Consider the following 13,734-nt stretch of genomic DNA (forward strand, 5'->3'; position numbering starts at 1 on the left):
ATTTGGATTAGTAAGAAGATGAATTTTGAACTTTGGGAAAATAATGTAGCTAATACTAAACAAATTAACAATTCACTTAGATAAGATGCCAAGATAAGCATTATTTCATTTTTAAAAAATATAGGGATTCTATAGCCCACGTTTCTATCGATAGATGAATGGATTAAGAAAATGTGGTACAGGGCTGGAGATGTGGCTCAAGCGGTAGCGCGCTTGCCTGGCATGCGTGCAGCCCGGGTTCGATCCTCAGCACCACATACAAACAAAGATGTTGTGTCTGCCGAAAACTAAAAAATAAATATTAAAAATTCTCTCTCTCTCTCTCTCTCTCTCTCTCTCTCTCTCTCTCTCTCTCCTCTCTCTTTAAAAAAAATGTGGTACATATACACAATGGAGTTTTACTCAGCCATAAATAAAAATGAAATTATGATTAGACAAAGCGGAGTTAAGGGAAGGGAAGGGAGACAGGAGAGTAGAATGAACAGGACATAACTTTCCTAAATTCATATGTGAATACACCACCAGTGAAACTCCACAACATGTACAACCATAAAAATTGGACCCTAATTAGAATAAGTTATACTCACTGTTTGTATAATATGTCAAATATGTATAATATGTCAAAATACTCTTTGCTGTCATGTGTATCTTAAAAGGAACAAATAAAAAGTAAAAATTTAAATATTTAAATAATGAATTTATGGCACTTCCTGGTAAGTGGATGGAAATGGAGAACCTCATGCTAAGTGAAATAAGCCAGTCTAAAAATCAAGTGTCATTTTTCTCTCACATGCAAAAGGCAGTGCAGAGTAAAAGAGTGGGTGAAAAGGGGTGATTGGTTATCAGAAAGATATAGGGAAGATTACTGGAGTAGAAAAAGAAGATTGAGATGGAGGGAGGTAAAAAGGGGTAAGAAATGGGGAATGAATTTGACAAAATTATGCTATGTGCATGTATATATACCACAGTGATTTCCACCTTTATGTATACTATAAACATCAATTAAAAATAAATAAATAAATGAATGAAAGTAAGATCAATCAAGGAAGAAGAATAGGGGGACAGAGGAGGAACTGGAAGTTGTGGGTACCAAGGACTGAAATGGAGTAAATCAAACTCCATGTATGTGTGCATTCATCAAAATGTATACTATATGTATTACTATAATGCAATAATAAAAGAAAAAATGTAGAGGTTCTAGTCTGGTGGTAGATAAAGTAAAAAGCACAAGTGTAGTTTATCTTGAATTGAGCAAAGCATTTGATCCAAAACCCTCTTGATAGTCTCATGGAAAACATGGTGAAGCATTAATTAATAGTGCATATATTAGCAATGGAAATTGTTGGTAAAGATATCATACATTGGACGTGAAGTTGAAACTTATTTTTTTCCTGACTATATATAATGTATTCAAATATTAAATGTTATTTATTTATTTAAGTATTTAAGAACTGTAACTCAGATCAGCTGGTCTTAGATGGGAATTAGTACAATTAATTCAAAAGTATATATAATCATCAAATAAAATCACATTTATCATTCTTTATAATTTTCATATCTTCATCACAATTACTCCTATAGTAAATAGACTTTTATTGGGAAGAATCAGATACATTTGAGATTTGTTTTATTTTGCCTCAGCCTGCATTTTATGGTACACTGTGTTTTCTTTGTTAGATGTATTATAATGGATAACACTTTTTATAACATCTTAAAATTTCTCTGAAGGACAGGGTCACCTGGAAGACATTCTACTTTCTACTTCAATGGCAATTTCTCTTTCTGTGAGTGTTTTTTTGTGACCCTGGTACTTCTCTTGTGTTTATATGAAGATATTCATCCTAAGTTGTACACTTGGAATGCAGAATCTTTGATGGCTGGAAGATTCTGAAAGTTTTACCAGGCTAATGATAGTTCATGAAGACAAATAGAAGTCATAAATATTGAGTGGAACTCCAAAAAGTTCCCCACTTGTCTTTCTGATAGGAGCCCACCTGTTACACATTGGGGAATGTGAGATGGGAGCCTAAATTGGAACAGAGTTGGAGAAGATATTGTGTTACAGTAGGGATTTAGCTTGCTTCAGGTTTGGGTCCTAGGCTTATGCCTGTGGGTTGACATTCTGAGGCCACTCTCACAAGTTTGTGTGAGTCACACTGATCTGTGTACGTTCATGTGTACATTCACTGATCTACGTATATTCGTATATGTACATAGTATAATTTGATCCATTTCATTACATTACAGTTTCTCCCTTTTTTGTCCCTCCTCTTTCTCCCTCAATCTTCTTTCTCTACTCCTTTGATCTTCCTTTTATTTTCTTTGTGCCCCCCCTTCTCCCTTATTTTACTCTAGCTTCCCCATAGGAAAGAAAACATTTGATCCTGACTTTCTGAGTGTGGATTATTTCACTTAGCATGATACTCTCCAGTTCCAGCCACTTATTAGCTAAAGCCATAATTTCATTCTTCTTTATGGCTGAGCAAAACTCCATTGTGTATTTATACCATTGTGTATTTTCTTTATTCATGCATTGGTTGCACTTGAGCTGGTTTTACAACTCGGTTATTGTGAATCGCACTTCTATAAACATTGATGTACCTATATCACTATAGTATGCTGATTTTAGTTCTTTAGGATAAATTCCAAAAAGTGGAATAACTGGGTCATCTGATAGCTCCATACCTAGCCTTTGGGGAAATCTCCACACTACTTACCAAAGTGATTATACAATTTTCAATTTCACCAACATTGTATGGGTGTACCTTTCCCTCCACATCCTCACCAGTATTTATCATTATTTATATTCTTGATGATTGCCATGCTATCAAAAATTGACAAAATCTCAATATAGTTTTGTTTTACATTTCCCTGATTGCTAGGGATGTTGTACATTTTTTTCGTACAACTATTGGCTATTTGTATTTCTATTTTGAGAAATGTCTGTTTAATTCTTTTGCCTATTTATTGATTGGTTTATTTTGTTAAATTTTTTGAGTTCTTTATATATTCTGGATATTCATCCCCTGTCAAAGGAGTAGCTGCAAAGATTTTCTCCCATTCTGCAGATTCCCTTTTCACATTCTTGTTTCCTTTGCTGTACAGAAGCTTTTAAATTTGATTCCATCTCATTTATTGATTTTTGGTTTTATTTTTATTTTTTGAGTTTTAGGTATCTTGTTAAGGAAGTTGGAGATCACAAAAATGTGTTGGGATGTTAAGACTACGTTTTCTTTCAGCTGCTGCAAAGTTTCTGATCTAATTCCTAGGTCTTTTGCCCATTTTGATTTAACTTTTGTGCAGGGTGAGAGATAGGGATCTAGGTCCACTCTTCTACATCCGGATATCCAATTTGTCCAGTACCATTTGTTAAAAAGGCCATCTTTTCTCCAACATATATTTTTGGATCTTTCACTGTGCCAAACTGTCGCATTCAGACTCGGCCATGGCTCTCAGCACCAAACTGAAATGATTATATATATGTGGGTTTGACTCTTTATCTTTTATTTTATTTCATTGATTTTTTTAGTGGTAGTTGGACATAACAACTTTATTTTATTTATTTATTTTTCTGTGTGGTGCTGAGAATCAAATCCAGTGCCTCACATACGCTAGGCATTCTCCTTGCTCAGAATTGCTGGGTCTTTATTCTTCCAAATGAATTTCAGGATTTTTTTTTCTTCAAAATTGCAATTATCCTCTCAGGCCTCCATTTTTCTATTTTCCTCATATGACTATTTCTCCATTATTCAAATGTTACTCTTGCTTACCAATCTCTTAGAGTATGGACCCTCTCCACGGAAATTTTTGGCCTCTTTTTTTTTCCTACCAACCAACTTTCTGTTTTGATCTTATTTAATTTCCTGTCTCCTGCCATTTCCTCTATCTATGTGAATGACTCCCAAATTCTTGTTTCTGGTCCTAATCTCTCATCTAACCTCCAAACATTCAGTTTGAATTGCCTATAGCTTGGCAGAGCATTCAACTCAGCAATTCCAAAACTTATTCTCTGTTTCCATACTCTCAGTTCTCAGAAATCTTGCTCCTCCAATTAAAATAAGAATTTGGGGTTCTGGGGTAGTGGCTCAGTGGTAGATCATTCACCTAGCATGTGCAAGGCCCTGGGATGGATCCACAGCACCACATAATAAAATAAATAAATAAAATAACAGTATTGTGTCCAACTACAACTAAAAATAAATATTAAAAAATAAGAATTTTTTATAGGTGGTATCACTAACACTATATTCATGTTCATTAAACATGAAACCTCACATTTTTTAAACTCACCTCTCATAGACTATATTCTGCATTGTAATATATTTTACTTTTTAAAATTAATTTTATATACATCTGGTTCATCTTAAAGCTATTCCCTCATTCAAGCCCATTTTGTGTAGATCATTTGGATAGACTTCTACTACATCTCCTGGTTCGAAAGCAAGCCATATATGGTGGCAACATTTGTTCTTAAAATATAGGAATAATCATATTACTTTTCTGTTTATAATACTGAATGACCCCCATGGTAATCCAAATTGAACATGAAACCCTTGCCTGATGTCTTGACAGCATCCCTCATCCTACCTTTGGCATTATCTTCCATCATTCACATCAGAGATGAGTGTATGATGTATTTGCATGACTTGCAAAAAATTCCTGGATGCTTGCTAAAAATTGTATTTCTGAGGCCTATTTTGATTTTTTTAACAGTTTAATGTTTTAATTTTTATTTTTTAGTTATACATGACAGAATAGTATATTTTGACATATTATACATACATGGAATAGAGTTTATTCTAATTAGGATACCATTCTTATTGTTGTAAATGATGTGAAGTTTCACTGGTGATGTATTCATATATGAACATAGGAAAGTTATGTTCAATTTATTCTACTGTCTTCCCTATTCCCATATTCCCTTCTTTCCCTTCATTTCCCTTTGTCTAACTTCTATTCACTGTTCCACTGAACTTCTATTCTTGCCCTGCCTTGTTATGTGTTAGCATCCCCCTATCAGAGAAAACATTTGACCTTTAGTTTTGTTGCAATTGGCTTATTTCACATAGCATGATAGTCTCCAGATCTATTCATTCTTTTTATAGCTGAGTAATATTACACTGTGTTTATATACCCATTTTCTTTATTCATTCATCTGTTGAAGAGCATCTAGATTGGCTCCATAGCTTAGCTATTCTGAATTGAGTTGCTATAAACATTGGTGTGGCTGCATCACTGTACTATGCTGATTTTAAGTCCTTTGGGTATAAACTGAGGTGTGGGATAAATGGGTTAAATGGTACTTCCATTCCAGGTTTTCTGAGCAATCTTCATATTGCTTTCCAGAGTAGTTGAACCAGTTTGCAGTCCCACCAACAATATATGGGAGTATCTATTCCCCCATATCCTTGCCAACATTTATTGTTGTTTGTATTCTTGATAATTGCCATTCTGATTGAAGTGAGATGAAATCTCAGTGTAGTTTTAATCTGCATGTCTCTAATTGTTAGAGATATTGAACATTTTTAAAAATATATTTGTTGACTATTTGTATTTTTTGTTCTGTGAAGTGCCTGTTCAGTTCCTTTGCCCATTTGTTGATTGGACTTTTTTTTTGGAGGGGGGGGGGGTGTTTTTTGACTTTATATATCCTGGAGATTAATGCTCTGAGGTACAGGTGGCAGAGGTTTTTCTCCCATTCTGTAGGCTCTCTCTTCACGTTCTTGATTGTTTCCTTTGCTGTGAAAAAGCTGTTCAGTGTAATACCATCCTATTTATTGATTCTTGAGTTTACTTCTTGAACTTTGGGAGTCTTATTGAGAAAGTAGATTCCCAAGCTGACATGATAGAAATTTGAGCCTGCGTTTTCTTCTAGTGAGTGCAAAATCTTTGGTCTAATGACTAGGTCCTTGATCCACTTTGAATTGAGTTTTATGCACTGGTGATGTATTCATATACTAACATAGGATAGGGGTAAAATTTCATTCTGATACACACGAATTTCCAGTTTCCCCAGCACCATTTATTAAAGAGGCTATCTTTTCTCCAATGTGCATTTACGGTGACTTTGTCTAGTATAAGATGACTGTATTTATGTGGGTTTGCCTCTGTGTCTTCTATTTTGTTCCATTGGTCTACATGTCTGCTTTGGTGCCAATATCATGCTGTTTTTGTAACTATAACTCTGTAGCATACTTTAAGCTCTGGTATTGTGATGTTCTTGCTTCACTTTCCTCACTGAAGAGTACTTTGGCTATTCTGGGCCTCATATTTTTCAAAATGAATTTTATGATGCTTTTTCTATTTCTATGAAAATGTCATTGGAATTTTAATAGGAATTAGATTGAGTCTGTCTAGTGCTTTTCGTAGTATGGTCATTTTGACAATATTAATTCTGCCTATATAAGAACATGAGAGATACTTACATCTTCTAAGGTGTTCTTCAATTTCTTTCCTTATTGTTCTATAGTTTTCATTGTAAAGTTCTTTCACTACTTTTGTTAGATTGATTCCCAAGTATTTTATTTTATTGACACTATTGTTAATGGGATAGTTGTCTTCTAAATATAGAATCACATTGTTGATAAATAGAGATAGTTTGAGTTCTTCTTTTCCTATACATATCCCTTTAATTTCTTTCTATTGCCTAATTGCTCTGGCTAGAGATTCAAGCACTATGTGGTAGAGAAGTGGTGAAAGAGGGAATACCTGTCTTGTTCTTGTTTTTACAGGGAACGCTTTCAGTTTTTCTCTATTTAGAATGATGTTGGCCTTGGGTTTAATGTATACAGTTTTTACAATGTGGCAATATGTTCCTACAATCCCTGGTTTTTATAGTGTTTTGAACATGAATGGATGCTATATTTTGTCAAATGCTTTTTATGAATCTGTTGAGATAATCTTGTGATTCTTGTCTTTAGATCTACTGATGTGGTGAATTATGTTTATTGATTTCTGTATGTTGAACCAATCTTGCATCCCTGGAATGAACCCCACTTGATTATGGTGCATTATCTTTTTAACATGTTTTTGTTGGTGATTTATCTAAGGCCTACTTAGAATCTACAAAAGTAAAAATTCTATGAGGAAAGGCTTGGGATATTTAGGTTTAAAAACCTTCTTGTTCTCTTTAAAGTTGAGTAACAATAATTTAAAATTCACCAAAGTTATTATTTACTGATTATCAAATCTGTCCTGTGTACTCTCACCTCTTTTCCTTTGTTTGTGGTCCTCTATCATTCTAGAATACTCCTTCTTTAAAACCTCTACTTATTTAAGTATAACAATTCTTCAAGACCAAGCTAGGCCCATTGTATGTATTCCCAGTAAATGAATGATTTTTTTTGACAGTTCCTCAATTTCTCTAAGACAATTTTATCAATGTCAACAAGATTTATTGTTTTGAACTTAATGATTTCTAATGTAATATTTGCCTTCCAAATTGTAATTCTCGTTTTTACATCTTTCTTTGTATTTATCACAATCTAACATTTGTGTGCTTGTTGTTTTACCTTTGTACCATAATAAGGACCTTAAAAATTCAGAACTACCTCTATTCCTATTAATACCCTTAAGTGCTTCGAAACATGTCTACCATACAGGTGGTATTCAATAAATGACTGTTTCATTGAAATTATTTAGAATAAATAGATAGATACTTAATTTTTTACTATGATTTTGCATCCTGGATTGTGCCTTCTTGACCATAATAACTTAGGTATGCTTGATTTGTATTAAGAATGAATCTAAGATTCCTTCTAAAAAATGTGACAGTATTTATTAATAAAATATTATATTATGAACAGCATTTATTGTGATATAAACATTAAAAATGTGAACAGTGAGATATAGAAATCAGAATTCCATTAGATGTGACATTTTCTGGTCACTTCAGAAGCATTTTAATAGTTCCATGTGTTTATGACACTAGTAGCCCTTTAATTCACATACTTGATGAACTGTAATATTAATGTTATCTAAGAAAAAGGCTTTTTTAAAAAAAAGAAGTTAACACATAAGTTAATTACATTGAGTTCTGACATGCAGATATGCTAAAAGTTTATGCTTTATATTTGAGTATTTTAAAAACTATGTCTGAAATTTAGACTTCCAATAATATGTGGCAAGCCAGCCATGGCTGTGTGTGTGTAAAAATGAGCATGAGTACGTGAGTGGACTGGACTGACATTGCCTCTCTGTTTGGGTCGGTGACCCATGTGTCCTTTTCGCTCGCTCTGCCTTTTGATCCCACATAGTACCTGAGATGGGCGTGGCCTTCCAAGATGTTAGTCAATCTACTGACCATAAGACATCAAGAAGCTAGATTCAACCCCCTGAAACCTGACCCCCCTCATTGGGGTGGAACATTCTCGAGTGTGTTCCCCTCAATAAAAAGGGGCTTCAGAACATCCTTTTCCTCTTTTTTGTTTGCCTCCCTTGTGGGAGCTAGAGGAGAGGGGCCATCACTAAAGAATCCCAAGAAAAAGGTATTTTCTCTGTCTTGGGGTGATTATTTCATGTCAGCCCAGTTCACCTGGAGTGAGCCTGAATGACTTAGTTGTGTGACAGGACAATAATAGCCTATCCCTGGAGTTGAATATTTCTAGAAAAATGTGGGTATATTCTCTGATAATGAGTAAAGATTTTCATTAGATTAATTCAAGAAAGAATTAAATTATCTGTAGTTCCAAGCATGGTAGTTCAATAACAGAAAGAACTTAACATCAACATGCTATCTATAAAGTCAGAAATAAAAATGTTAGAAATAATGTTTGAAGAGGAAAGTATTTAGGCTCTTTATAGAAGATGAAAAGATTATTATCTTTCTCTCTGCATTAAATAGATCACAAGCACAATCCAGTTATGCCAGGTGTACAGATCTAAAGTAGAATTTATTAGGTAAAAATTACAAAAAAGAAGTAGTGGAGGCCACATAAACCATTGAACTCTCATTGTCCCATGGCTTATGCAGAAATAGTTTGCATGTACCAAGTCCAACCAAAACTCCTCTCCTCAACAATGTACATATTTATAGATTCTAGAAGCTTAGGAAACATCTATATGATTACATAACAGTGAAGTCCTGTTTGAATAAGTGGCCTTGTGAAGAAGGGGTAACTTTTGGAACCCTGTTTCTGTTATCAGCCGGCTCTTCAGCTCACTAACTCTCACCTGCAGACCTGCTCTCTGAGAAGCCAAGGAAGGAAGAGAAAATTCTTCTTTAAAACCATTCCATTGTGTATTCCATTAGTCCTCTTGAGTTTTAGGGATGCATTAAATCTAAGTATTTCCATCAGTTCAAATGACTCCAACAAGTAATATTTTCCACATTGTTCTTGGAGTGTGGCGTTTCCGCAGGAGGAAAGCATCATTTCAGATCCTACGTCAGACAGAAGTGCCAGCCATGACGAAGGAGCCCACTACACTTATCTCTATCACAGAAACTCTGGGCAAAATATTAAAGAAACTATGAACAGCATTATTGTAATAACTATAAACAGCATTTATTGTAAATAACAAGCAAATTAGGGAAGAAAACCAAAATTTGAAGAATGACTAGTATGTTGCAGATGAGTTTCCTCCCTCCCTCCCTTCTTCCTTTCTTCCCTTTCTTTCTTTTCTATTTTTGATCCAACTGGGCTGAGTCAGTAGATACTAAAAACTCTAAGAGAATCCCTCATTCTAAGCAGAGGCTGAGAAAAACGGGTGTCTGTGCCAGTGAGGTGGCAGGGAGGATTCTTATTTCCTCTCTTCTCTTTTTTTCCTCCAGCCCTTGAAAGGTCAGTGCTAGTTGCAGAACTGAACTGTAAACAGTTTGAAATCTACAGTGAAGAACTTATGTATGTGGTGATGGTGCAGGCAACTAAACCCCTGAATATTTGGATAGAAAAATCAGGAAAATGATGAAAAAGACTTGCTACTAAATCAGCATTGCATACAAAATGAACCAGAACTTTATGAAAACAAACAAATTTTTAAAAAGTTAACATTAAAAAGTTAACAACTTTAATGGTACCCAAATAATGTTTAAATTATCCAGGATATAATGTAAAGTTACTTAACATACAAAAATATAATGAATTCTCAAGGGAAAAATTCAGCAATATGATTTAGATGATAAAACTCCAATATGATTCAGATGATAGAATTATCAGACAAAATTTTACAGGAGCAGCTATAGCCATCCTCCTTGAGGTAAAGCTAAACCCTCTTGAAATGAATGGAAAACTAGACCTTTTGGGAAGATATAATTTTGTGAATGTTCTTTGCTTAGAAAGAAGGTATGTAGATTATGTTTATTGATTGTCATGTACTACATATGCCTATTAGGTCAAGTATGTTAACTGCATCCTTAAAACTTCTGTATTTTTTAAGACATTGTTTGAATATTTTTTAAAAAGTTTTTTTAGTTGTAGATGGACACAATCAATACCTTTATTCATTTTTATGTGGTGCTGAGGATTGAACCCAGTGCCTCACGCATTCTAGGCAAGTGCTCTACCACTGAGCTACAGCCCCAACCCTAAGCTTCTATATCTTTATTGATAGTTTTGCCTGCCTTTTACAACAATTTGTGAGTGAGATTCAGTAATTGTAAATGTTTTCTATATCTCCTTGTGGCTCTGTGAATTTTTGATTTATAAATTTCAAACTCTTATTAAATGCATATAAATTTAATATTTGACATCTTGTTCAGAAGTTGAATATTAGCACTATGAAGTTATTCTTAACCCTTATTTTTATTAATATATTATTATTAATCACATTAAATATATAAAGGCATTCATCACTTAACAATGGGGATATATTCTAACGAATGTGCCATTAGGTGATTTCATCATTGTGACAACATTCTATAGTGTGCAAACTAGGATTGCTAAAATATCACTAGGTGGCGTAATTTTAAGATACTACCATTGTACATATGGTCTGCTGTTGACCAAAATGTTAGTAACACGTAACAAAACATGTAGTGCATGTTAGTATCTGTAGCAAAACATGCAGTGAATGACTGTACGTAATAAACATTATACATGCTAAATATATAACTAGTTTTCTTTCATCTAGAGTATACCTGTTCTAAGTTTGTTTATTCATTTTTCATTTTAAACTTATCTGTATCTTTAGTTTTTATATGTCTATTGTAAAAAGTATGCAATTAGAATTTAAAAATATAGTCTGACGTACTTATTACTTCTCAAAGTCTTAAATTAATGCATATTTTTATTATCTGAAAATAATGCTAAGATCTTACATGTTAATTCCATTTATCTATATTTAATCCTTTCTCTAGCATAGTTGATAATATCTGTATGTTCACATATGTTCACATAGTTCCCATTGATTCAATGGGCAGTTTGTAGTTAAAAAACATTGTTTTGTAATTCTACATCTGTAATGATAATTACTTTTTAAGGAATGGGAACAAGATTAATACTCAAACCTCTCTGAGCTTACAAAATAAACTTTAAAAATCTTTCAAAGTTTTCTGTGTGTCACTTCCTATATCAGCTTCATTTTTTCACAACAGAGCAAACCCAAATTTCATGTTTATCATGACTTTGCTTTCCTGATAGCTTTACCACATATATGTTCCTAAACAATACATTGCATAATTTGTTCATTTTAAAATATCATATTGATAAGAGTTATGCCATATATATTCTTTAGTACCTTCCATTTTTGTTCGATATCAATTTCTGATATGTTTTCACAGTTATGAATACAGTAGTTTATCACCGTGTGTCCTATTACATAATATGAATGCTCTACAATTTATCTATGTAAGGGGGGAAAGCATTTGATAGACAGTTGGGTTATTTCCATGATTTAGTAATTATTTTCAGAAAGTGCTGTTAATTGCCTACATCCATTTCTAGCAGCCAGCCAATGCTAAGTGGGCTTGGACAACATAAACTTTGATGTGATTAAGGGAAAGTCAATCTGTATTGTGTGGTGTCAGCGGGATCCCTCTTTGACAAAATCTGGTGTGGGAAGTGTCTTCATCAAGAACCTGTTCAAATCTATAGATAACAAGACACTTTATAATACTTTTTCTGCTTTGGGAACATTCTGTCCTGCAAGGTAAAATATAATGAAAAGAGCTTTAAGGGTTATGCCTTTGTCCACTTCAAGACCCAAGAGACTGTGACAAGGCCATAGAGAGGATGAATGGTATGCTCCTCAATGACCTCAAAGTTGTCTGTGTGCAAATTCAAGTCTCACAAAGAATGGGAAGGTGAGCTTGGAGCCAAAGCTAAGGAATTCACTTATGTTTACATCAAAAACTTTGGGGAAGAGTTAGATAATGAGAGTCTGAAAGAGATATTCAGCCAGTTTGGTAAGAACCTGAGTGTCAAGGTGATGAGGGATCCCAGTAGGAAATCCAAAGGCTTTGGCTTTGTGAGTTATGAAAAACACAAGCATGCCAATGAAGCAGTGGAAGACATGAATGGAAAAGAAATCAGTGGGAAAGCCACATCTGTAGGCTGTGCACAGAAGAAAGTAGAATGGCAGGCTGAATTAAAATGGAATTGAGGTGCTGAAACAGAAGAGAACTAGTGGATACTAGGGGATGAATCTACCTTGAGAACTTGGATGACACCATTGATGATGAGAAATTAAGGAAAAAGTCTTCTCCTTTTGGATCAATCACCAGTGCTAAGGTAATGCTGGAGGATGGAGGAAGCAAAGTGTTTGGCTTTGTCTACTTCTTATCTCCTGAAGAGGCAACCAAAGCAGTTACTGAAATGAATGAATGCATTATGGGCTCTGGGGGAGGAAAAGAGAAAGGCTCATCTGACCAACCAGTATATGCAGGGGTGGCTGGAATGAGAGCACTCCTTGCCAATGCTATCTTAAATCAGTTCTAGCCTGCAGCTGGTAGCTAATTTGAGCCAACAGTTCCTCAGGCTAAGGGAAGACCTCCATATTATACACCTAACCAGTTAGCACAGATAAGGCCTAATTCACACTGGCAGCAAGGTGGGAGACCTCAAGGCTTCCAAGGAATGCCAAATGCTATACACCAATCTGGACCTTGTCCAACTCTTCACCATCTGGCTCCAACTGGGTCTGAGTGCATGGACTGCTTTGCTATGGACTTCAGTGGGGCTGGGGCTGCCCAGCAAGGGCTGACAGCTGTCAGTCTGGAGCTGAGCCAAACCTTGCACCTTGTGCTGTCATTGTTGATGCTCCTCTGGCTGTGGCACCATACAAGTATGCCTCCAGCATCTGCAGCCCTCAACCTTCCATGAAGCTTCTGCAGGCACCCCAACCTGCAGTCCATGTGCAGTAACCAGAGCCCCTGAGGTGCTACATGTGCTGGAGTCCTTCTAGACTCTTTGCTCTAAGGTAAAAAACTATGGTGGTTCCATAGGCTCATCATGCCAAGAAAGAAGCTGCCCAGAAAGTGGGCACCATTACTGGTGCTACCTCTTAGACAAGGAAAAACTAGTTCAAAAGCCTAATAACCCCTGGTGGAAATCAGTTCAAGATTTGAAGACTTCCTAGCTTGTCCTATAAACCTCAATATCAAGAACAACAAGTTGTAAACCTATTGGGTCATTTTGTATGAAAAGGTCAGTTATGAAAGGCCTAGAGTTTTTCAATTATAAGAATATATTCTTCGGGTTCTGCTATAGCCCAGACAGTGTTAGGGTGTTTTTTTTTTCCTATTGTGGGATATGGTCCCCTTCACCTCAACTGCCAGAAATCGGGTTAATTTGATGTACC

The 13,734-nt window shown here is 35.0% G+C and overlaps 1 pseudogene; it reads left to right on the top strand.

The window, feature by feature from the left end:
- Positions 1-9,301: 9,301 nt before the first annotated feature.
- On the top strand, positions 9,302-12,872 carry LOC114086863 (polyadenylate-binding protein 4 pseudogene; annotated as a pseudogene).
- Positions 12,873-13,734: the final 862 nt, after the last annotated feature.

This window comes from Marmota flaviventris, chromosome 6 (genome assembly GCF_047511675.1).
Source record: "Marmota flaviventris isolate mMarFla1 chromosome 6, mMarFla1.hap1, whole genome shotgun sequence".
Lineage (NCBI taxonomy): Eukaryota > Metazoa > Chordata > Mammalia > Rodentia > Sciuridae > Marmota > Marmota flaviventris.